At 48.7% G+C, this 22,302-nt stretch overlaps 1 protein-coding gene across 6 annotated transcripts in view; it reads right to left on the bottom strand.

Moving 5' to 3' along the window:
* The window catches only part of CRACDL (CRACD like), a 106,606-nt gene that overhangs the window by 66,834 nt on the left and 17,470 nt on the right, over positions 1–22,302 (bottom strand). The window contains exon 1 of one of the 6 annotated variants that reach the window (XM_019669190.1): positions 18,701–18,772. The exons of 4 other annotated variants lie outside the window; for them this stretch is intronic. The gene's annotated coding sequence lies outside the window, so the exon portion shown is untranslated. Of the gene's footprint in view, positions 1–18,700; positions 18,773–22,302 lie in introns of those variants that run through there. One more of the 6 variants, XM_019669188.1, reaches the window with a different exon arrangement.

The following is a 22,302-nucleotide window of genomic DNA, read 5'->3' as shown; positions in this document are numbered from 1 at the left end:
CCAAAATCTTAAATGTATTAATTAATCCTATGATACAGCAATTCCACTTCTGGAAATTTATTCTATAGAAATATCCAGAGGCACATACAGATAAATAAATGAGCGCATATATTCAGATTTGTATTAAAATATGCAGATTTGTATTAAAAATTTTAGATATATCTTGTGGACCTGAGAACCTTTCAAGGGTCAGGGTCTATTAAAGCATTTCCATGTTTCTTCAGCTTTCTTCACTTCTGAATTATCAACTGTCACTGTTTCTTGTACACCATGCGATCCTTGTTTGGGGATTTTGTTTTTGTTTTCCTTTAGCTGGAGGGCCTCTTTGATGTCTCTTTCTCTCCCCCTCTCCTCCCCCAACATGTAAAGGTGAATTTATGAGCTCCTGAACATAGTTTTACTGGTCCTCACACTTGATGAATGATTTAGTGGGGAGCAGCATTCTAAGTTGGAGATCTTCTCCCCCCCAGAACCAGTGACACCACTGTGGCTTCAAGTGGTACCGGTGACAAGTCTGCTGCCAGTTTGATTCTATTCTTTTTGGCAGCCTTCCTTTTCGCTCTGGAAGTTTGAACAATATTTTCCTTACCCTTACTATTTTGCTAGAATGTATTCCCACCCCTTTCCCAGGTCTTTCCTCTGAATGGGAGGCTGGCCGTGGCTCTGGTGGGTAGGGGGGACATGCTAACAGGCTGGCAGCCTTGGACTCTCTGTCACCACTGCCAAAGCTTTACTCTGGGCACAAGGCATGTGATGTCTGACTCCTTCCTAAACAGCACTGTCCTTCCTTGTTTTGTTCTCCTACATGGATATTCAGAGCTCTGAAGTTAGCACCTCAGGCTGTGCCATGATTCGCTCTCACACCCAATACCAGCACCGAGCCTACGCTGGCAGACCGCCCACCGTATTCCCAGAATGCTCTCAGGGTTTATCCTGGAGGCAAGACCTGCTCTGGGCTCCTCTACTATGCAGCAGGTCAGTGGTGGTGGTGGGTCTGGGGGTAGTCACCACACATGCAGTTGAAATTCTTTGTTTAATCACATGGAGTTTCTCCAAGTCTCCCACGAAAGCCTTCTCTAGGGTCTTAGGCTGTAGCGTCCTCTGCTCTGGCTTCTTGGCAACCCTGTGCTCTCACCTTCTAGGGGCCACTCTGCATTTCTGGTTGGCTGAGGGTGTCGTGACTTCACTTCTTTTTTTTTACCTCGTTGTTTATCATTTCACTGGGACCCACAGAAGGAAGAAAGTGGATCTGTGTGCCTAGTCTACCATCCCGAACTCTTCACTCCCAGCATAATACCGGTGTTAAATGGAACTTCTGGAGAGAATCACAGTGATCACCTCATCCAAACCACTCACTTAAGAGAGGAAACGGAGGCCCAGAAAAGCCAGGGCCTTGTCCCTTTGTCACACGGGCCAATCAGCGGGAAGCTAGGACGAACTCCCTGCCACACAGGCCGTGCCCACAAGCCAAGACTGGGAGACTTCCCTGTTCCGGGAGGGTTGGTTTTAATCAGGAAATCAGACAAGGCTGCAGACAAGAGTGGGTAGGTGTCCTTGGCCCTGGCACAACTGTGAAGCCAGCAGAGCTTGTCAGCTCTCTGTGGCCCATCCCCTTGGCAGCTGTGATGGCTATGAGATACAAAGCCGAACTTCCTCGAGGGAACCCTAAGACCAGGCAGGCAGGCTGGCTCAGCTTAGCACTGGACACAACTACAGATGGCCTCATTCGGATGCCTGAGGTACAGCCCTCCCTGGCCCAGGGGGACCACAGGGACCTGTTTGAGCAGGGTGCTCACCTAGCCTAGCTTCCCCCAGCGCCTGAGCACATGGGCTGCAGACCCAACCCCAGAGCCCAAATCCCGGACATGGCCACTTCCAGCAGCAGCTCTGGGACAAGTCACAGACAGGCACAGCTTCCAGACCCATCAGAGGTTCCAATCCACAGGTGCACTTGAAGTTCGATTCAAGACATTGTTTTCCAAGTCGCAAGCCATCTTCCTAGGTGTAGTGGGAGGAAAGAGAAGGGAGAAGGGAGAGGGGCCCCTCCCCCCTCCCCATGCATCGCTACAAATGATTTGGCTGCAGGACACCCTGCAGGAGAGGTCTAATTGGGGAGCATTTTCACGTTAATTAGAGCAGAAAACCAGACACACCACCACACCTCGGCACTCTGGATAGTGTGAGAAGGGAGGGAACTCTATCTAATGTGAGAAAACAGGCAGGTACATGGTTTGGGAAAGGTGCTCCGTGAAACCTTTTCCGGCAGCCTCGACTCCTTCAGCTCCCATGCTCTCCCACCGCGGCATGCAGGGTCCACGTCACACGGTGCAACACAATTATTATTCACATGTTTCAACAGCTACTATTTCCCTGAACAGACTGTGAGCAATTCAGAAAGCAAGGACAGGTGTCTCAAGGTCGTTGCTGGCTCTGCTTTTACAGGTGACTCTTTCCATTCATCACAAAATTTTTCCTCAGCACCTTCTAGCTCTAGGTCCTGTGCTAGGTGCCCAGGACACAACAGTGACAACACAGGGAGGACCCTGTGTACAAAGATCTGGGAGGCGGGGAGGAATGGTGATACAGTGTGGCAGGTGCCAGCACAGAAGCACAGGTGGTTCTGAGGCCAGGGAGGAGGGAGGCTCAGAGCAGAAGAAAGTGAGATCTAGGTTGGGGATGGACAGACGAACGCAAAAATTGCCAGACAGATACTGAGTGTGGTCAGGGGTGAGGGACACGATGCCAAGTGTACAAAATTGTGTAAAGGCTGAGGCAGGTGTGAACAGAACCCGTCCAAGACTATAAGAAGTGCGAGTGTTGGGTCGGGGGTGCATAAGGAGACTAAACTAGAGGAATAAGCAGAGGAATGCTAGATGATTCTAGAACATGAAGCTATGTTCTATGTTCTTATTATCCTAAAGGTAATAAGAGCATAAGATTTTCAGCAGGAGAATGACACGAGCAAATGTGAGTGTCAGTGGTGATTACCTGAGAGGAAGGGGTGGGGGAGGCGCAGCTGAAGAGGGTAAAGGGGGTCAAATATATGGTAAGGGAAGGAGACTTGACTTTGAGTGGTGAGCACACAATACAATATACAGATGATGTGTTACAGAATTGTACACATGAAACATATAATCTGATTAACCAATGTCACATCAATAGATTTAATAAAATTAAATTAAAAAAAAATTAAAACACGAGTGTCAGAATGATCTCTTGGCTGAAGGGTAGAGCCGGGGGTGGCTGGGAGGCTGGGGTGGCAGTGTGGGATGGAGAGGAAGGGACCAATTTGAGGGCCATTTAGGGGACATAATATACAAGACATGGTGTTGAAAGCAGGGCTGGGAAGAGATAAGGAGGATGGACACCAGGTTTCAAATTTAGGCAAGTGAGTGGACAGTGGGTGGAGTCACTCCCTGCGACAGGAGAACCGGCTCTGCGGGAGCAAGAAACAGAGATATAGCCACAGTTCTGGACACGTGCATGTTATCAGAGAAGAAAATATCTCAGAGGAATAAATTTATTTCCAGAAGCTGAAAATAAATCATTGCTCTAAATGTATTAATTTCATACAAACGCCAATGTTCATAGAAACATTTAACATATAAACCCTAAAAACACATACAAAATGAAATCTTGAGAGTGCCCCCCAAAAAATTCACCCCAACGTGCACCCCACATACATCCTAAGGGGCAAGTCTGGAGCAGAAGTGCAAACTCTGCAATCTTTTATACAACAGAGAAAAACAGATCATAACCTCGGAGGCGTCCTGACAACTGTCAGCAGAAAGACACTCATGACATGGAAGTGGGCCCCAGGTCAGGGATCTTTCTAAACCTCTCAGCACAGAGACAGTTACTTACAGGAGAGGAGAGGGTCTGAGCCTGTGGTCAGTGACTATACAATTTAGGCACTGCTCACCCTTCTGGTATTTTTATTTTTTATTTTTAAATTATCATACAGTAAATCCAACTTGTTTTTGGTGCACAGTTCCCTGAGTTCTGACACATGTATAGAAACCACATCCAGGACACAGAACAGTCCCATCACCCCCGCACCTCCCCCCAAAAAAACCCCCTGCTGCTCCTTTATAGTCACACACTCCCCCTCTCCCACTCCCTGGCAACCACAATCTGTTCTCTGTCACCACAGTCCTGTCTTTTTGAGAATGTCACAAACATGGAACCGTAGAATATGTAACATTTTGAGACTGGCTTCTTCCGCGAAGCATGATGCTTTTGCGATTCAGCCAAGCTGTTGTGTGTACGATAGTTTATTCCTTTTACCCTTTTGGCATTAAACACACAGGCACTGATGGCATTGCTTATGTATATTGGCTTTTTTGCTCCTTTTATCACTCACATTTTTCTCTTTCATGGATGCCAATGAAATCATCTCTTTCACAGGAACCCTGACAGCAGCAAACCAAATTCATAATATGGAGTAGGCGGGAAATCTTTGACTTTTACTGAAATAGATTAGTAAAACAGAAAGCCATGAAGCTTCTATTTGGTATAACTTCTGGGATCATTTTTAATTCCTGAAGTAAGGATGCTCCACATAACCCAGTGAAAAAGAAAAATTAACCTTTACTCTAATTCTTTACAAAGCTAACTTGGAGACACATTGAAGCCTTGGTTATTGTTTTTACTTACCATTCTCATAAAAATAAGAAAGGAGAAGGAAAGCACACAATCAAATATTCAGCCATTCATAGAATTGGGGGCTACAGGCAACTCTTGGAAGCTCGGTCATTTGACAATTTATTCCCCAAGTGTTGTTGAGTGGCTGCATGTGCACAGCACAGTATTGGGAACTGAGAGGCGGCCATCCCTGCCCTCAGGGAGATAGTTCCAGATTGTCCCAAACCAAGGAGCCGAGATTTCCTCAGCCAGCTTACTTCCCCTCACTGCAGTCAGGTTCCATGGAAACCACAGTGCTCCCCAAGCTTCCACCATCGATGGGGCGGGTCAGGGAGCCCCAAAGCCTGCTGAACAGCTGGGGAAGCTGATATGGGATTTACGGTTTGTCGCAAATAATCCCCAAACAGTGAATTCACACATAACTAACTAATCAGAGTTGATTGTGTTAGGGTTTAGTTACTACAAAGATCAAAATATAAAGGGATCAGCTGAAAGAAAATTCCCTACTGGCCCTTTGGTTGGAATGTGGAGTTTTATGGCTGATTGCCGGAGTTTTACTGCTTTTTATTTTTCACATAAAAAAGAAAAAACAGTCAACAATCAATACTCACTTAAAAGGCCACATTGATAGGCTATGTGGGGGTCTGGAAGAGATCTGAGAATAAAGTCCTCACTTCCCTAAAACGCTGGGGGAGAGAGCATGTGCCCACGACAAAAGCACCAAAGCATGGCATCACACGATGAGGGCCAATGAGAAGCTCAGGTGGTAAATATCACAAAGATTAGAAAAGGGGGGCCAGAATGGTCAACCAGCACACCTACAGTCCTTTTACCTGGCCACAGGGAGCATGCTCTGACTCAGATAGGCTTGCTGAGACTGAGAACCTGACCTCCTGGGCCCAGGCCTCGTCTGCACCTGTCTGTGGCTTCCACATTGTCCAGAGCTCGGCAGGGAAGAGAGGCCTCGTAGTCTGTCACTGTGGGCTATAAAGGCCGAATGCTACAGAAATGTCACCACTGTGCTCAAAGAACGTGAGGGCAGGCTGTTCCCCTGCCTGGGACAGCAAAAGGCTGTTTTACACAAAATAACACCTTTCTTTTTTCTCTTAAATAAAGAGGTATACACTAAATTCTGCCAGAAAGGGTGTTTTGTCGAAAGGAAGGAGACAGAGGCTGAAATCTGTAGGAGTCACAACCTAGTCCTTTATGGTGACTAGATGAACCCTGTGCTTGTTTACAGCCACCAGGCCCCCACAAAGCAAAGATGTCAGAAACACACTCTCTGGGGCCGGCCGAGTGGCGCCTTGGTTAAGAACTGGCTTGGGATGCCAGAGGGCCCCAGTTCGGATCCCACATATGAGGGCCAGTGACACTGCCCTCTATAGCTAAGATGCTGAACAACAGCTCAACCTGGAGCTGGGCTGCCATGAGTCGCCGGCGATGGCATAGGCTGCAGCCCCTGTGGCAGTGGGTTGCCATGGGCTACCGTGTGTGGCCAGCAGCCAGCGTGAACGGCCAGCAGCCGCGGCCGTCCAGAAGCCGGCGACTGATCTGCCTTGCCCGGGAAGAGCGCAATGATGGTGCCAACTTGAGCCAGTGAAGCAACGTCCTCCACAACTAGACTGAAGAACAAAAGGACAGCAACTTGTCTGTTCCGATTCCCCAATAAAATCTTTAAGAAAAAAAAAAAAAGAAAGAAAGAAACACACTCTCTGTGTCGCTGATCTGAGAGGGACCTTAGTGAAGAGGTGACACGTCCTCCAGGCAGACTGGCAGCAGAGAACATTAAACTCACCTACTGCCACATAAGCCAGTTCATTTAGCCAAAATTCCAATCCTAGCAAAGTTCTCACAGCTACTCTTCCTCATACACACTGTCTGTCCAAGAAGTGGCCAAGGTCCCAGCATGATGCTGGCCACTGGGCAACTCAAAGGAGTGAGACAAGGTCTCTTAATCGCAAGGCAGTAATCCTCTTTCAAAATTCAAAATACTAAATAAGCACCCAAGAATGACAAAATATACAAGGCAAGAGTTCCCCACAACCTCATATTTTCGTAGGAGAGACAGACCATAGTAAATTAAACAAGTCCACAGGAGAGAGAAAAAAATGTCCTTAAGGCAGAGCATGAGCAAGTGCCAATGGACGGGCCAAGGCCGAGATCATTCTGGATTTGGAACTCCTGGGAGAACATTTTGAAGCTGGGACTGCAGCCACGCTCTGAAGGACAGGTAGGGCACATCCAGGCGAGGGAACGGGGGGGTGGGGGTAGCAATGCAGGTGTAGGTGTGTATGTGTGTGTGTTGGGGGGAAGTGCCTGAGCACGTGTGGTGGTAGCAAAGGGCAAGGTTAGGTCAGCAGACAGACTGGCCCACTCGGGCTGGAGAAGAAAACATGGCTAAGGAGGAAATGAGAGAAAAGGGGCTGAAAGGCTGGTACAGGCCTGACGACAGAGGGCCTGAGGGCGAGACCCCCAGATGCGTGGTGGGGAAATTTTGGCCCAACAGGAGCACAATCAATGGACTGGAGGCTCGGGCGAGCGGGCCCTGGCTTCCCATGCAGCCAGGGCTGGGCCCCAAAACCACCCAGCGATGACTCCCCCAGTGTCCCCTCCCCCTGGCTTTCCAAGGGGTACTAGAGAGCCAGGAGAGAGAAAAGACCAGGGCCTGACTGCCCACTGTGTGGGGAGGGGGTGGGGGGACGATGGGCTGTTCAATAAAGTACAGAGGCGGGCAGCCTTCCATGAGAACCACATATACTTGTCCCATCCTGTCACTCCCAAAGTGATGCGATGGCCCAAGGCCAGCCAAGGGGAGGTCCAAGCCTCCTCCCAAAGCCTTGCCGGGCAGAGCCAACAGCTACAGGGAGCAATCAGAGCTGGCCCGGGTTACAGAAGTAAGTTCCATGGAAAGAAGGACTGTGCCTCTCTCCTCACTTAGGACAGGAAGTGATTCAACAGGTCAAGGGGTGGGGTGCGGGGGTAACAGGACAGGGCTTTGAAAACACAGGGCTTTGCAGTTTCAATCTGGGCTCTGCCATGTAGAGCACGGTGACCTCAGGCAAGTTCCGTGAGCTCTCGTGGCCTCTCTTCGCTCTCATCTGTGAAATGGGACCACACCGCTGCAGGGCTGCTGAGAACTAAACAAAAATGTGTTGGCACAGGGCGTGGCTGTGGGAGGGGGTCAATAAACGGCGACTGCCTGACCATCAGGAGGCCCTGGAGCCTCTGCTGCAGTGGGCAAGTCACCAGCACTGCACAGATGGGTTTCCGGTTTGGGTCCCCACTCAGGAAGGAAAGCCGTCTTCCCAAAAGTCTGTCCATCCGTAGAGCTCCAAGAAACCTGCTCCTATCTGTACAGCTCACAGGACATGGCGAAGAGCAGAGTCCAGAGCTCAGAGCCCTGGGGGCAGGGTTGACACCCCAGTGGCCGGTACCTGTGGCCTAAGGGTCCTGACCCAACACCAACACCTCAGTGTAGGAGGCTGCAGGTTGATGTCACACCACCCGGCATCTTATCCAGGATGCTTCTCTGTAATAGGACTGCACTTTAAGTCGTAACATCAGACCACAGGGCCCGCAGCTCACAAGAAATCTTGTCTATTCTCAAAGACACCGTCGAGAGACTGATTACAGTTAGGGGTAGATCCTCTTTATTAAGAGTCCAGAATCTGGAGTCAGAGTGGGCAAAATTGGGTGCGCCCTGTCTGGGTGTGCACCATCAGTGAGGGTGACCCAGCCTCCCGAGTAGTGATGACGCTTTGCTGAAAACACGCTGCACCCCGCAGTGCCAGTAAGGATCCAATACAGGCCCTCCTGGCAAGGAACTTGCGAGCTAATTTAAGCAGGAAGATGTGAACACGAGAAGAGCTAAGGAACAAATCCAGGTGAAATATTCCATGACTGAATACCAACTGAGAAAGTGGGGCTTTGGAGGTAGAAGAGACTCCTACACTGGGAGGGTCAGAAAAGGCCACTCTCTAATGTACAAAGTCACAAAGGTCCATGAGTGGAATGATGGAGTGAGCTACCTGGAGGCACATCCTAAAATGTGACTTGTATGAGTGATTTAGACATTGGCCCAGGTAGGACAAGGAAAGCAATGTCGTCAGTGAAAGGAGCCAGAACACATGTAGTCATGGACATGAGATAGGCTCAACCTCTCTGAGTGTCGCCAGCTCTATGGTGAAGGGGTCCCCAGAAGCCTTCACACCTGCTCTGGCCTGCAAGGCCCAAGGTTAGGTCCACGGAGAAGGCAAGTGACAGCCCCTGACCCACAGCCAGAAAAAGTCCCTCTAAGATAGTGGAAACCTGTCACTGAGGACTCCATGCCCCACTACCTGATGAATATGTGAGGGGTCCCTGAGCAGGGTCGGGTGGGGATGGGGTGCCAGGAAGCAGGCGCAGGCGTTCTGGTCTTCAGAGCAGATGTGACTGTCATCCTAAAGTTGCAAACCAGGCTTTGGGCTTTCAAAGCCATTTAGGGTAAGCTGTGGGTTGTGGGATCCCTGGTTACTGCCAGGGCCTGACCATCCCTCAGCTGGAGGGAAAGGCCTGCAGGGCTGAGGGTTGTGCACTAGATAGGGGCAGAAGCCCCTGAGAAGACTGGCTCTAGGGACCTGCCATGGCCTACCTTCCTGAACTCTGGGACCCTGAGGAACCCCCTGATCCATGGGGTATTTCTGGCCCAGTAGTCGCCTCTTCATCCAGAAGACACACCCTGGTCTACAGGTCATGTCTCCAAGAGCATTCCCTGATTTTAAAACCCATTTTGTTTTCCCCCTACTTTCGAAAGTCTCATTTAGGAAAATATAAAGGAGCTGAAGTCTAAGAGAAGATGTCACATTTTGCTGATAAATAATCCCACTGGTGGGAAGAAGGCACGTCTCGGCGGGCACATGGACCAAAGAGTGGTTTGAAACTACTGCCAATGCTTGAATCGAGGAATATATATATATATTTTTTCTAAAGCAACAATATATCAACAATGAAAACCAGTTGTGTTCTGATTAACCCCAAACTCTGAGAATGAGTTCAGCGTCCTTAACCTGCCTCACCCTATAACTGCTTTGCAAGGTGACTTCAGTAGTTTTTATTTCTGATGCATCACTAAATGATGAGGAAATAATCACTCTTTCCAGCATTAGCCTTACATACACACACACACACACACACACACACACACACACACACACGAGTGTGGTCTGTGATAAGCAAGGCTGCTGCGGTCAGAAGTCCTGCTTTCTTGTCCCTCAGTCCAGGTGGCACTCCCTTGTCTGATCTCGGGCACCCAGAGTGACATCTGCAAAACAGAGCTGCAGCCTCGTGTAAGAGAGCCTGAGTCACTGTCACACTGTCATCACAGCTGTCAGCGATACTCTGCGCTCCTCCTGTCAGCTCCTTGTGTAGCGAGAACCTCCAACCTGGTAAGGACAGGTAAAATGATCCCCCGAGAAAGAGAGAGTGTGCCCGTTGTAACAGGTGAGGAGGGGCCACACAGACAGAGCAGACACCGAATGCAAAAGAGTGTGACTGGAGGTGCCCGCCTCCTTGCACACACCCTCAGAGGAGTTCACTTTCATCCCTTTCCCTTGCTTTAGGTCAGCCCTCAGTCATCCTTTCCTAGAGATGAACCTGCAGGAAACTAATTTGTTCAATGCACAAGGCCTCTCAGTTGAAGGCCCCTAACCCCACCCACCCAGAGCACTTGACTTGGAGTTTGAAGACCTGGGTCGTTTCCCCAGACGTGCCACCTTATAGGGGAATAACCTTGGGAAATCCACATGATCATCTCTGACTGTTTCTTCTCTGAGAAGATGGAGGCGGCATTTTTCTTGTCTAGTTTGATGATCCAATGAGATACAGCACACGAGCCCCCAACCTCTAATTTGGCAACGAACCCAAGAACATTTATCGACACAAATTTCAATCAGAGAAGTAAAAGGCCACCTTTATTTCTCCCCATCAGTCCCCACACAGCCCAAGGTGGCATATGTGACAATAGCCGGGCCACACCCAAGGTCCCTGGGCTGGAGCCCCTTAGGGCACGCATCTGTGGGGGCCTCACTGTACCCCAGGGCTGGCAGGGCCCTCCCTGTGCCTCTTTACCTGTGAAAACATCTGACCCTCATTGATGCTGGGCTGGCCTCAGCCCCCATTCCTACAGATCCTCCTTCAAAACAGATCTCAAAAATCTGTAAAATTCTTTTGTTCCACCTGCCACCCTGAATACATGTGCACAAAACAGGGACACTAGAACATCAGAACTGAGGAGCTGCCTTTCCCACAAGTGACCATGCAACGACTCTGTGACAGGGCCTGGTTCCCAAACATGGGATTGAAATCCAGGACTTGGCCTCAGCCTGTCTATCGAGCCAAAAGGAGGTAACCGAATCTCTGACTCACTGTCCTATCCACTCTATCATCACTGGGCCCTGTGCAGGTCCAATGTGGCAATGTCCAGGAAAGCACTTTGCAAATCATGGAGTGCCATGCACACAACAGGTGTCCTACAAACGTGCCCTGTCCCGCTTCAGGACTTGGCAAGACATCACAATTTTTCACTGTAATCTTTCTTTCACAGTAAAATTACACAGATTCCCCCGTCCCCCTCAAAAAAGATAAAAGCAAACTCAAGAGCTTAGCACACCAAGTACGTACATTTCAGTGTTTACCTCCAGGCCTTGTGCCTATCGGGGCTACAATCTGTTCCCAGTCATCCATGGAACAGGTGTGTCTTGACTACCTACCACTCGGCTCCAGGCACCGTGCTAGGCACGGCAGAGTCAGCCATGAACAACCACGGCACACAACGTCTTGGTTCTCATATTCTAAGCGGGAAGAGAGGCAATAAACAAATAGATATCCAACGTGCCGGGTGGTGGTGAGGGCTTTAAAAACCAAAGTGAAGTGTGACAGTTGTCAGACACCTGAATGAGCGATGGAATGAGCTGTGGGGTATGTGGGGGAAGAGTGTGGGCACAGGGGAAAGCAAACACAACAGGGCGAGCTGGGGGAGATGGGGGCGGGAGTCAGAGGCATGCCGGGTGTTGTGGGGAAAGGAGAGTACACAGCAAGAGGGCCTTGTAACATGTTGACAAGGCTTGAAATTTTATTGAGTGAAGTAAGATGCCATCAGAGGGTTCCCAGCAGAGGGCTGACACAATGTGACTTACACTTTAATTTCATTTTCCAATTACTCTTGCTAGCATATAGAAATATGATTAATTTTTGAATACTGACCATATATCCTATGACCTTGCTAAATTCACTTCTTAGCTCGAGTAGCATTTATGTAGATGACTAAGAATTATGTCTTCAGCAAACAAAGGTAATTTCACTTCTTCCTTACCAAACTTCGTGCCATTTCTTTTTTCTTATTGCTTATTGCTTATTTCTTATTGCACTGCCTGGAACTTGACTGTGCTATAAGGAGTGGTGAAAGCAGACTTCCTCTCCTTAGTCCTGATGAAGGGAAAAAGCATTCAATAGTTCAGTTTAGAATGATTTTAGGTGTGGGCTGCTGGGAGATGTACCTTAACAGATTGTGAAATTTTCCTTTTATTCTGAGTTTGCTGAGAGTTTTTAACTATAAACAGGCTATGAATTCTGTCAAATGTTTTCTTCTGTATCTACTGAACAGATCACATAATTTTTCTTTTTTATTCAATTAACGTAGTGAATGACATTCATTGATTTTCACATGTTAAGACACTCTTGCATTCCTGAGATAAACCCCATGTGGCCATGAGATAGTGTCCTTTTTATATACTGCTATATTCACTGTGCTAGTATTTCATTGTGTGTGTGTGTTCGTGAGGAATACTGGTCTGTTAACTCTTTTTCCTTTTTTTAAGTCATCGTTATTCTGGCCTCATACAATTATTTGGGAAGTGTTTCCTCTTTCTTCTTCCTCTTTAAAAGAGTTTGTGTAAGATCTCTTCCTCAAATTTTTTTTTTCTTCTAAAATTCACCAGTGCAGCCATTGGGCTTAGAGTTTTCTTTGTAGGAATGTTTCTAATTACAAAATTTACTTTTTAAAAAATAGAATTTAGGGCTATTCAGATTTTCACTTTCCTCTTGTGTCAGTTTTGATAATTTGTGTCTTTCAAGGAACTTATTCACCTGATTAAACTTTTTGACAAAAAGTAGTTCTTAGTATCCCATTATTATCCTTTTAATGTCTATGAGATGTATAATAATATGCCCTCTTTCATTCCTGATATTGGCAATTTGGTTTCCTTTGGTTTTTCTTGATTAATCTTCTTAGGGTATTATCAATTTTATTTATTTATTATGTTTTTTGTTTTGTTTTTCAAAATTCTGTCATTTATTGTAAAGATACTTCGCACTCCATCACCATACTGAACATGGTTTTATGAAAGTTACAATTTCATGATAAAAGAATTTCCTAACTACCATGATAATCCACCTGTTTTCTTCTTAACCTCAATATAACAGCTAAGACTAGGGTTAATATTTAACCCTGGCAGACATGAACATGTGGTGTCTTGGTTTACAAATACAGTCTAATACATCAGAATATTGACAAGCATTTCCACATGGATAGCCAACAAGTTTAATTATTCATCTTTTTAAAGAACCGACTTTTGTTTCCACTGATTTTTCTCTATTGCTTGTCTGTATTCTTTCATTTACTCTCCTCTTGTCCTTTGTCACACATTTTACTGTTACAAAAATATTAGAAATTCCACAATAAATTGCTATTATTTTTGCTTTAAATCACCAATTGTCTTTTAAAGAAATTTTAAAGTGAGAAAATAATTTTTTATATGTTTACAACATATTTCTCATTTCTGGCACTTTTCATTCCTTCATATGGGTCCATATTCTATATGGTGTCATGTCCCTTCAGACTTTGTCCCTCCTAAAGACTTTGCTTTAAGGATTCTTTTTTTTTGTTTGTTGTTTTAAAAAAGATTTTATTGGAGAATTGGGGGAGGGGAACAGTGTTGAGGAATTGGGAAGGGGAACAGCCAAGTTGTCCTTTTGTTCTTCAGTCTATTTGTGGATGCTGTTTCACTGGTCCATGTTGGTATTATGATCATTGTGCTCTTCCCGGGTGAGGCAGTCAGTTGCCGGCCATTGGACAGGGCCGCTCACCGCAGCTGCACTGCAGCCTATGTTGGCGCCGGCCACTCACGGCAGCCCAACTCCAAGTCGAGCTGTTGTTCATCATTTTAGCTGTAGAGGGCAGTGTCACTGGCCCATATGGGAATCCACCGGCAGCCCTGCTGCTCAGAGCTTGCCCTCTACTAACTGAGCCACTTGGCCAGCCTCAAGGATTCTTGTACTGCAGGTCCACAGAGAACAATTTCTCTCAACTTTTGTCAATCTGAAAATGCCTTTGTTTTACATTTAATTTTGAAAGAGTTTTTTTCAGAACTTTAAAGATGATGCCCCATTGTCTTCTGGTATGCACTGATAAGAATTCAACTGTATCCTTATTTTTCTTCCCCTATATGTAATATACCTTCTTTCCTCTGGTAGCTTTAATATTTTTTTATCTTTTGTTTTCAGCAACTTAATTCTGGTGTGCCTAGGTATGGTTTTCTTTGGGTTTACCCTACTTGGGGTTAATTGAAATTCTGGAATCTACAGGTTGAGTTTTTTCCATGAAATTTGGGGAAATTTTCTCAAATATTTTTCTGCCCCAATTTCTCTTGTAGAACTCCAATTACACATATTTTAGACTAATTTATATTATCAATCACATGACACTGAGGCTCTGTTCCTTTTTTCCAATGTTTTTTTCACTCCGTGCATCAGTTAGAATGGTTTGTATTGATCTGTCTTCAAGTTCACTGGGATTTTCTTCACAGTGCCCAAACTGATGTTTGACAGATCCATCCAGTGAAATTTTCATTTCAGATAAACGTATTTTTCATTTCTAGAATTTTCATTTGGTTGTTTATTGAATTTCCATTCCTCTGCTGAAATTCTTATCTGTTCAATCATTATGTTTGTATGGGTTTGTATCTATTGACCTTTTTCTCTTTGTTGTTGGTCACACCGTCCTGCATGTCTAGTAATTTTTTATTGTATGCTGGATATTGTTGATAATACTTTGTTTAAAGGGTATTAAGTTTTATTCTGGTGGGCTGTTAGTTGACTGGCATATCTTGATCCTAGTGAGGCTTACTTTTAGGTTTTGTTATAGTGGGCTTAGTGTGATCTTACTCTAGGCTAGGGTAACCCAACTCCTAAGGTGTGGCCTTTCTGTGGTCTCAGGTGAATGTTCAAGGGTTCAGTAAGGTCTCTTCACTCTGACAGGTTAGAACTCTAGCTCTCTTAGCACTGTGTAAACTCCAGAATCTCTGTTCAGCTCATTTGCTGCCCCCTACTCCCAACACCCAGTAGTTGTTTTCTGCCAAGCCTCAAAGAGTCTTGTCATGTGTAAACACAGCTTAGTATTTAGGCAAGATTCTAGGGGAATGCTTTGAAGATTGTTGAAATCCCTCCTCTGCTCAGAGCCTTTCTCTCCAGTACCTTGCCTCACAAATTCCAGTTGCATCAGCAACCCCAAATTCTGATTTCTGTTTCCTCTGCTCAGCTCTCTGCTGGTGTCTGCTTCTTTGTGCCTTGGTTTTTAAGGTACTTCCCAATAGAAATCCAGGATTAATGTAGAGCTTGCCTCACATACTTCAATTTGGATCACAGACCTGCACTGAGTACTGTTCCATTCTTGAAAACATATATTTTGTGCAACATCATAATTGCTTAGGAAAGGAGAGTAAGTCCAATATTTATTACCACATCATGGCTGAGATCAGAAGTCTTATTACATTCTAAAAGGTGACTGGCTGCTGTGTGGGAAAGATTGCAAAATGAGCTATCTACTTTAAGACCACATAAAAAAAGACTGACAACAAGAGTTTTTTCTTGAAGCAGAAAATGCTAATGCGTTGACACCTGTGCAAATCTGGCAAGAAATCAGAAGTAAAACGTGTACCTTCAGATAAGCCCATGGGCACATGAGGCTAGCTCTCATCTCTGACACCAAGTAGAAACACGAAGTTTTGAAGACTCGAGTAAGAGGACCTCCTCCCACAGGCTACGCTGTAACAGGAGCTGGCAGTCCCCTGTTGAAAGTTATAAGTAGAGGACCCACAGGCCATCTCATCTGGGAAACCAACCACAAAATAAGAGGAACCCAAAAGTGTGGCCTGAAAAGCTCTGAGATTACCCTCAAGCATTGGGTCTCTTCTAGATAATTCCCAATCCTCACCTATGAGGCAGGAATGGGTCACATATGGTCTCGCCTGCAAATGCAGGACCAAGTCAACCCCCCAACAGGAGTTATTTTCCTAGCAAATGCCTGTGGCTGGCAGTGCACATGGGGTCTGAGTTGGGGAGGGGCCAGCAGTCCTCCCTGACCACCCAGCTAGATGACTGCACGGCTTCTCCCATGCACAGCCTGTGGCTGGCTTGTCCACCTAACAGCTTGTAAATGAACAGAAAGATTTTATCAGCCCAAATAAAAACCTAAACTCAAACTCAAACTCACCCTATCTCTGGGAATGTCTACCAGGCAGATAAACACCTGAAGAGCCATCCCCTCCCTTCCCTGGTACAAGCTGCCACTTGCCCTGGACAACAGACCGCGGCTCAGGTTTCCAAGGTGGTTTACAGATGCAATGACCTCCCGCTCTGGCACTGCCTCCCTCAGTGCGATTACAACATTCAGGATCTACCAAAGGCCATGGTCTGCACTGGCCTCGCAATTGCCATGAAAACCCCATACATACAGAAATTTACTTCATTTACACCTTGAACTATTATTTCTCAGCCTGGACTGAGTCCCTACATTCATTTGTATAATGAGCCAGAATTATCCTAAAGGTTCAGAGGTCTACACAGAAAAAGCCCACTGCCCAAAACTTGCTTTCCCCAATCCTACGTTTAAGAGCTTAAAGTAAACACTAAAAGTAGAGGCTATATTGGGGGTCCTGATTTTAAGCCTCACACAGTGAACCAGCACTTCAGAAATCCTGTTCCTCTGACTCCTGAGAGAACTCCCTGCTAAAAATTCAGAAGATTGACAGAGAGCTGTCAGGCAATTTCTGTGTAAGGTTTCTGAGCAGAGCACACCATGAACTTCCCCATCTTTTCCAGAGCCCTCGATAGCAGTAGCAAACTCTTAAATTTCCCTTATGATATTTGCATCAGATTCCCTGTGCTTTTCAAGGGGTACTTATTTATTCGTATAATTATTTTCTTTATTTGGTTCAATTTTCTTCCGATTTACATGTAACAGCTGTGCAATGTAATTGCAATAGCTTTTAAGAAGGGGTGAGCAGGTATGGAAAAATCCCTGTTAAATGGCTGAGAAAGCAGTCATGATTATTAGAAGAGGGACCGCAGAGGAGGCTGAGAACAACCTGTGTGTAATTTGGACCCAGGCAACCGCAGTTCATGAAATCTGGAAATGCAAACTGAGCCGTCAGGCTGCAAGACAGGAGCAAACATTGGCCATGCAAAATGGAATTTCCTCCCCCAGTGCATTCCTGCTGCTGACCTGTGAAGGCCCACTGAAATCTGATGCTGGGCCTCCCGGCTTCCCTCCCTGGGGATCAGGGGCCTGGCACTGATCGCTCCATCTGCGGCACACCCCACGCCACCTGGCCAGCTGCTCTTTTTCCTTGGTTCCCTTTCAGCCAGAAGAATCCTGCCCCTGGGCCCCTGTTGTCTCTCAGAGCCTGTCCCCAGGTCCAGAGCCCATCAGGGGTGTGTGGCACAGGGCCAGCGACCTGGCTGAGCAAAGACAACAACAAAAGAAACAGGTAGCAGGGCTCTGGCAGCTTTTAAAAAGGGGCAATTTAATCCTGAAGGAGGAAGCTGCTGCATTCTGTTCAGATTCTCAACCCTCCAGCTGAATAAAACATCAAGCAGTCGGACACCAGCTTCCTCACTGTGTCCCTATTGCCCCCCCACACCAGACTTGGAATTCTGCTCCCCACCCTGGCCTGGCACCACCTCCCTGCTCGGCTCCATCCCCTCCCCTAGCTGCCCCTACCTGCAGGAAGCAGATTGCAATGACCACTCACTGAGGGAGGGACTATGGGCCTGGACAGTCAGCCCCTCAGGCAGGACACCCCACATGCCTTTAGAGAGCAGTGGATGGCAACATCTCTGAAAATGGACTCTGACAAGTTTCTCAGCTCCCAAACCGCTGCTCTGAGGATCCCCCAGAACTGGAGTCAGCTCTGGAAGCCAAGCATGTCAGAGTTAAGGTGCCCTCCCTCCCACACCCACCCGCCACGTGTTCTCCAATTTCTGGACCTATTCTTGTCCAAGATTCCCTAGTATGAGGCTCACCGATGAAGTCATTATGCCCAGAGTTCTGGGTAGCACCTGGAGGGATGTCCTGGTGGGACAATGCCAGGCGCCTGGGTGAGGTGCTGAACTGAGAGGCGGGAGACCCACTATGCCCATGATTCTGGCCCCAACGCAGGCACCTCCTTTCTGCTCTCTGGACCTCAGGTACTTTATTCTTCAAAGGGACACATCATTCCACCCATCTCACAGTTAATGTGGGGCCCAAATAAGGCTGTGGGGTGTAGGCTGTGCCTGGAAAGGAATAGATGGGAAGGATTCTCTAGACTGAGGGACCCTTTGCACAAATGCCCCCAGGGCCTTGCCCCAGGTGCCAGCAGAGGGGTACGGAAAGCACTTACAGGGGGTCCTGGTGCAGGACACTAGGTCAGACACTGAAGGGACAAAGCAGGCAACAGTGCGGTCCCTGCTCTCACCTCTCCCAGATGAGAACTCCCCGCTTCAAGTTGGACCAGGTGTGGTCCAACAAGCTACACATACACACACACACACACACACACACACACACACACGTCCTACATCAACGAGGGTGCCCAGGTCTAAACTGGGGTGTTGGTGCCAGAGCAAGAAGAAAAGCACCTGCTGGAACGGATGGTTGGGAGGAGGGGATGGCAGTGCTGGCTACCCTTGGAGCCAGCCCGCCATGACCTGAACCCAGACGCTGGTGACCAAGGCCAGGCTGGGGCTCGAAGGCAGAAATTACCTGCTGGGCCATCTGAAAACCTTCGGATGCTCCGTTTCCTTCCTCTGTGTCCTAGGCCCAGGATGAAACCCACAGAAACCCTCAGCACACTGAGCCCTCTGCTCGCATGTGTTTCACATGGCAACGGGGAAACCACAAAGGGAACGTGCCCATACCGCATACCAAAACCTTTGAAAACTGTTTCATCTAGAACAATGCTGACACACGTGTGATTAAATATTTTGCTGTTCCACCTAGCTGAGTCATGTGGTGACCACAGGAGCACAAGCCCGCCCCACCCCGGGGGGCAGGAAGGCTGCTCCTGTTTTTTGCCCTAACCGAGCAGAGCAGCAGCGGAGCAGGGTGATGAGTGTGCTGTCCTGTTTGCTTTGGTGACAACCTTCTGTGTCCCAGGCAGCGTACCTGTGCCAGACATTGGGGAGAGCAGGATAAGAGGCAAAGGAGGACAAAGCACTTTGCAATTTATTAAAATACCCATGCTAACCACACCTTCCCTTTGAACAAAAAAGCAGTTTGCAAAGAGTAAACGCATGTCAGACAGAAGGGGAGGCCATGTTGTCTGGTGGCCCATCAGCTCGGGTCCAGTCTGGCTCCACCTGCCTGGGTGTGCTGAGGCAGGTGACAGCACTGAGCGGCAGGATGTGAACAGCCAGCACGCCGATGCCCACACCTGTCTGCCACTCACTTCTTGGGGGTGAACTGGCCATGTGGGTCCAGCCCCCACATTTGTCTCGGGGGGCGGGCTGGGGTCACTCTGGCTGTGGTTGCACAGGCCTGCTCCTTTGACCCACTGCACACCCACAACTAGGTGTGTGCCAGACATGAAGCAGTGCCCTCCCCCCCCCACCACCGACATACACCCTAAGGCCTGTGGTGGCTCCTGAGAGCCCCCCACCCCCCACTGCGCTGTGGCTCAGGGCTGCCTGCCCCTCGGCCCCTGCCTGGCACAGTCGTGTACACACACCCCGCACCCCCTCGCAGCCCTGCTGAAACACAACTGAGCTAATTCTGGGCTCCCTGCCACCCACACAAGCCCACGCTGCACATGTTCTGACTCATTTCTGAGACGCCCAGAAGCAGGGCCCAGGAGAAAGGCTACGAGGAGCCCACCGGGCACCCAATCAGTCCAGGGCGAGAGGTCCTCAGCCCTCAGCGCAACCTGAAGACAGATCGGAGGCCTCTCACCATCTCATCCAAATCACGCTGGTAGGAGATGAGCCCCAATTTTAAACTCCATCAATTTCTTGAGACATCCAGCCACGGTGCACAATCAGGGAGTTAAAATCTGGAGTTAAAAATTAAATCTGTGGGCCGGCCGAGTGGCGTGATGGTTAAGAGCTGGTTTGGGACGCCAGAGGGCCCCGATTCGGATCCCACATATGAGGGCCAGTGACACTGCCCTCTACAGCTAAGATGCTGAACAACAGCTCAACCTGGAGCTGGGCCACCATGAGTTGCCAGCGACGGCGTTGGCTGCAGCCCCTACTGCAGTGGGTTGCCATGGGCTAGTGTGTGTAGCCAGCAGCCAGCATGAGCGGCCAGCAGCCAGTGTGAGCTGCCAAGAGCCACTGTGAGCAGCTGTCCAGAGAGGCCAGCGACTGATCTGCCTCGCCCGGGAAGAGCGCAATGATGGTGCCAACTTGGGCCAGTGAAGCAATGTCCTCCACAGCTAGACTGAAGAACAAAAGGACAGCAACTTGTCTGTTCCCCTTCCCCCAATTCCCCAGCGCTGTTCCCCTCCCCCAATTCCCCAATAAAATCTTAAAAAAAAAATTTTTAATCTGTATGCTCCATTACCACCCACACCCATTTTGGGCACGTAAAAAACTCTCACCCTGTTGCCAAAGGTCTCACACCTAAAAGGCATTAGATCAGAAACCATCCACGGGACACCTATTATGTGTTATTTTTCTGCCCATCACCAGAATCTAAGGCATAGTCTCCACCCTTGAGAAATTTCAGTCTGTGGAGAGGCAGACACCTCTGTCTTCTACGTGCAGTGAGGGTGCATAGAGGGTGCTGGAGGGGAAGTGACAGGGAACAGTCACTTCTCCCAGGAGGAGAGGGAGGGGAAAGAGTGACCTGTGGGCAGTCTGCTGGGGACCATGTGAAAAGCCCTTGGGTGGGAGGACACAGGTCTGAGGTCTGAGGCCTGCGGTGTTTGGGATGTTTTCAGAACAGGAAGTATCAAGGCTGGAACCTGTGGGCAGTGAGGGGAGGGGCACGTATCAGACGTGGCCAGATACAGAAGCACGAGTCAGACTTGGAGGGCCTGACGCCAAGCCCCTTAGGAGCCAAGGACCACACCTCCCATCGCAGGGCAGGGCTAGGCGTCCAGGGACTCATGGCTACGAGGCCCTGCAGAGAGAGACTCTGACCAACGTATGTGGTTGGGTGAGTTACTTCCACACCCCATGCCTCATCATAACCAGGATAAACAATCAGAACCAAACCTAACTTACAGGGCCGTTCTGAGAATTACAGAAGCTAAGCTGTGTGGACGCCTGGCCTGTGGCCCAGGAAGACATACACAGTTTAGAGCCACACAGGTTGGGGGTCAAACCCCACTCCATCAGCTAGAAGCAGCACCACCTGGGGGAAGTCACTTAACCCTTGGGGCCTCGGCCTCCTCCTCAAGAAGAATGGGAAGAATAGGTGCCCTGGGAATAGGCTTAGAAATCACCTTTCTATTGAAGGCTTTACTCATGGTCTTGTCATTCCCTGTGACCCACTGACCAGTGTGAGGCTGGCCAGCTGGATCATGTGCCCGGCTGGTGGTCAGAAGCCAGGAATCAAAGTCAGAAAACCCGTGGGGGAGGGGGCTGAGCCAAAGCGCCCAGGTAACTGTGTTCCCCGAATTCCCCTAAGGGGCCTTCCACTTCAGCAGTCAGCCTCCTGTTCCCGCCTGTGCCAGGATCACCCAGCCACCCAGCCAGTGCAGCAGCATCGTGCATATGGACCCTACGCGGCCTCTGAACCTCCCCCAGGCAGGCAGCATCACACAGCGGGCTTCCAGTAGGAAGTCTCCCTCTCTGCAGGGCATCGTAGCCATGTGCACCTGGACGCCACCAATATAAACAAGCACAAAAGGCACACCTGGGCACCTTCGGACACAAGGAAGAGCCCCCTGAGCAACCCAGCAGGGTCCTGCCCACCCTGATGCTAAGGACAGCCACCACCACTCTGGGCTCATTTCATGGGCTCCACCCCACCCCAGGCTGCATCCCCAGGCTCCCCGAATCTCTAGCCAGACCAAGTTCCCTCCAGCAGGGCTGGCAGGAGGCACCATGTGACGCAGGGCAGTCATCCGGCTGGCACTTCCCAATGCCCCTCTGCTTCCCAGCCGGCCCCACTGCAGACTTAGTTACAGACCCCCAGCCCACAGTCGCTGTAAGATGACACAGAAGTTCCTACTGGTTGTTTCCATCCCCTTCGAAGGACCTTCTAAAAAACAGAGGACTTCCTGCTGGGGAGACAGAATCCCTGTCTGTCCCCTCCCTCCCTTACCCACTGGGAGTTCACAAAGGCACCTGATCCATACTGTCCCCACAGAGGCGGCCAGGGTGGCCCTGGCACAGGTGCCCGTAGGTTGGCACCCCTCC

Source organism: Hipposideros armiger, unplaced genomic scaffold (genome assembly GCF_001890085.2).
Source record: "Hipposideros armiger isolate ML-2016 unplaced genomic scaffold, ASM189008v1 scaffold_550, whole genome shotgun sequence".
Taxonomy (NCBI): domain Eukaryota; kingdom Metazoa; phylum Chordata; class Mammalia; order Chiroptera; family Hipposideridae; genus Hipposideros; species Hipposideros armiger.
The sequence above is the reverse complement of the archived record's forward strand: the minus strand, read 5'-3'. Positions and strand labels throughout refer to the sequence as shown.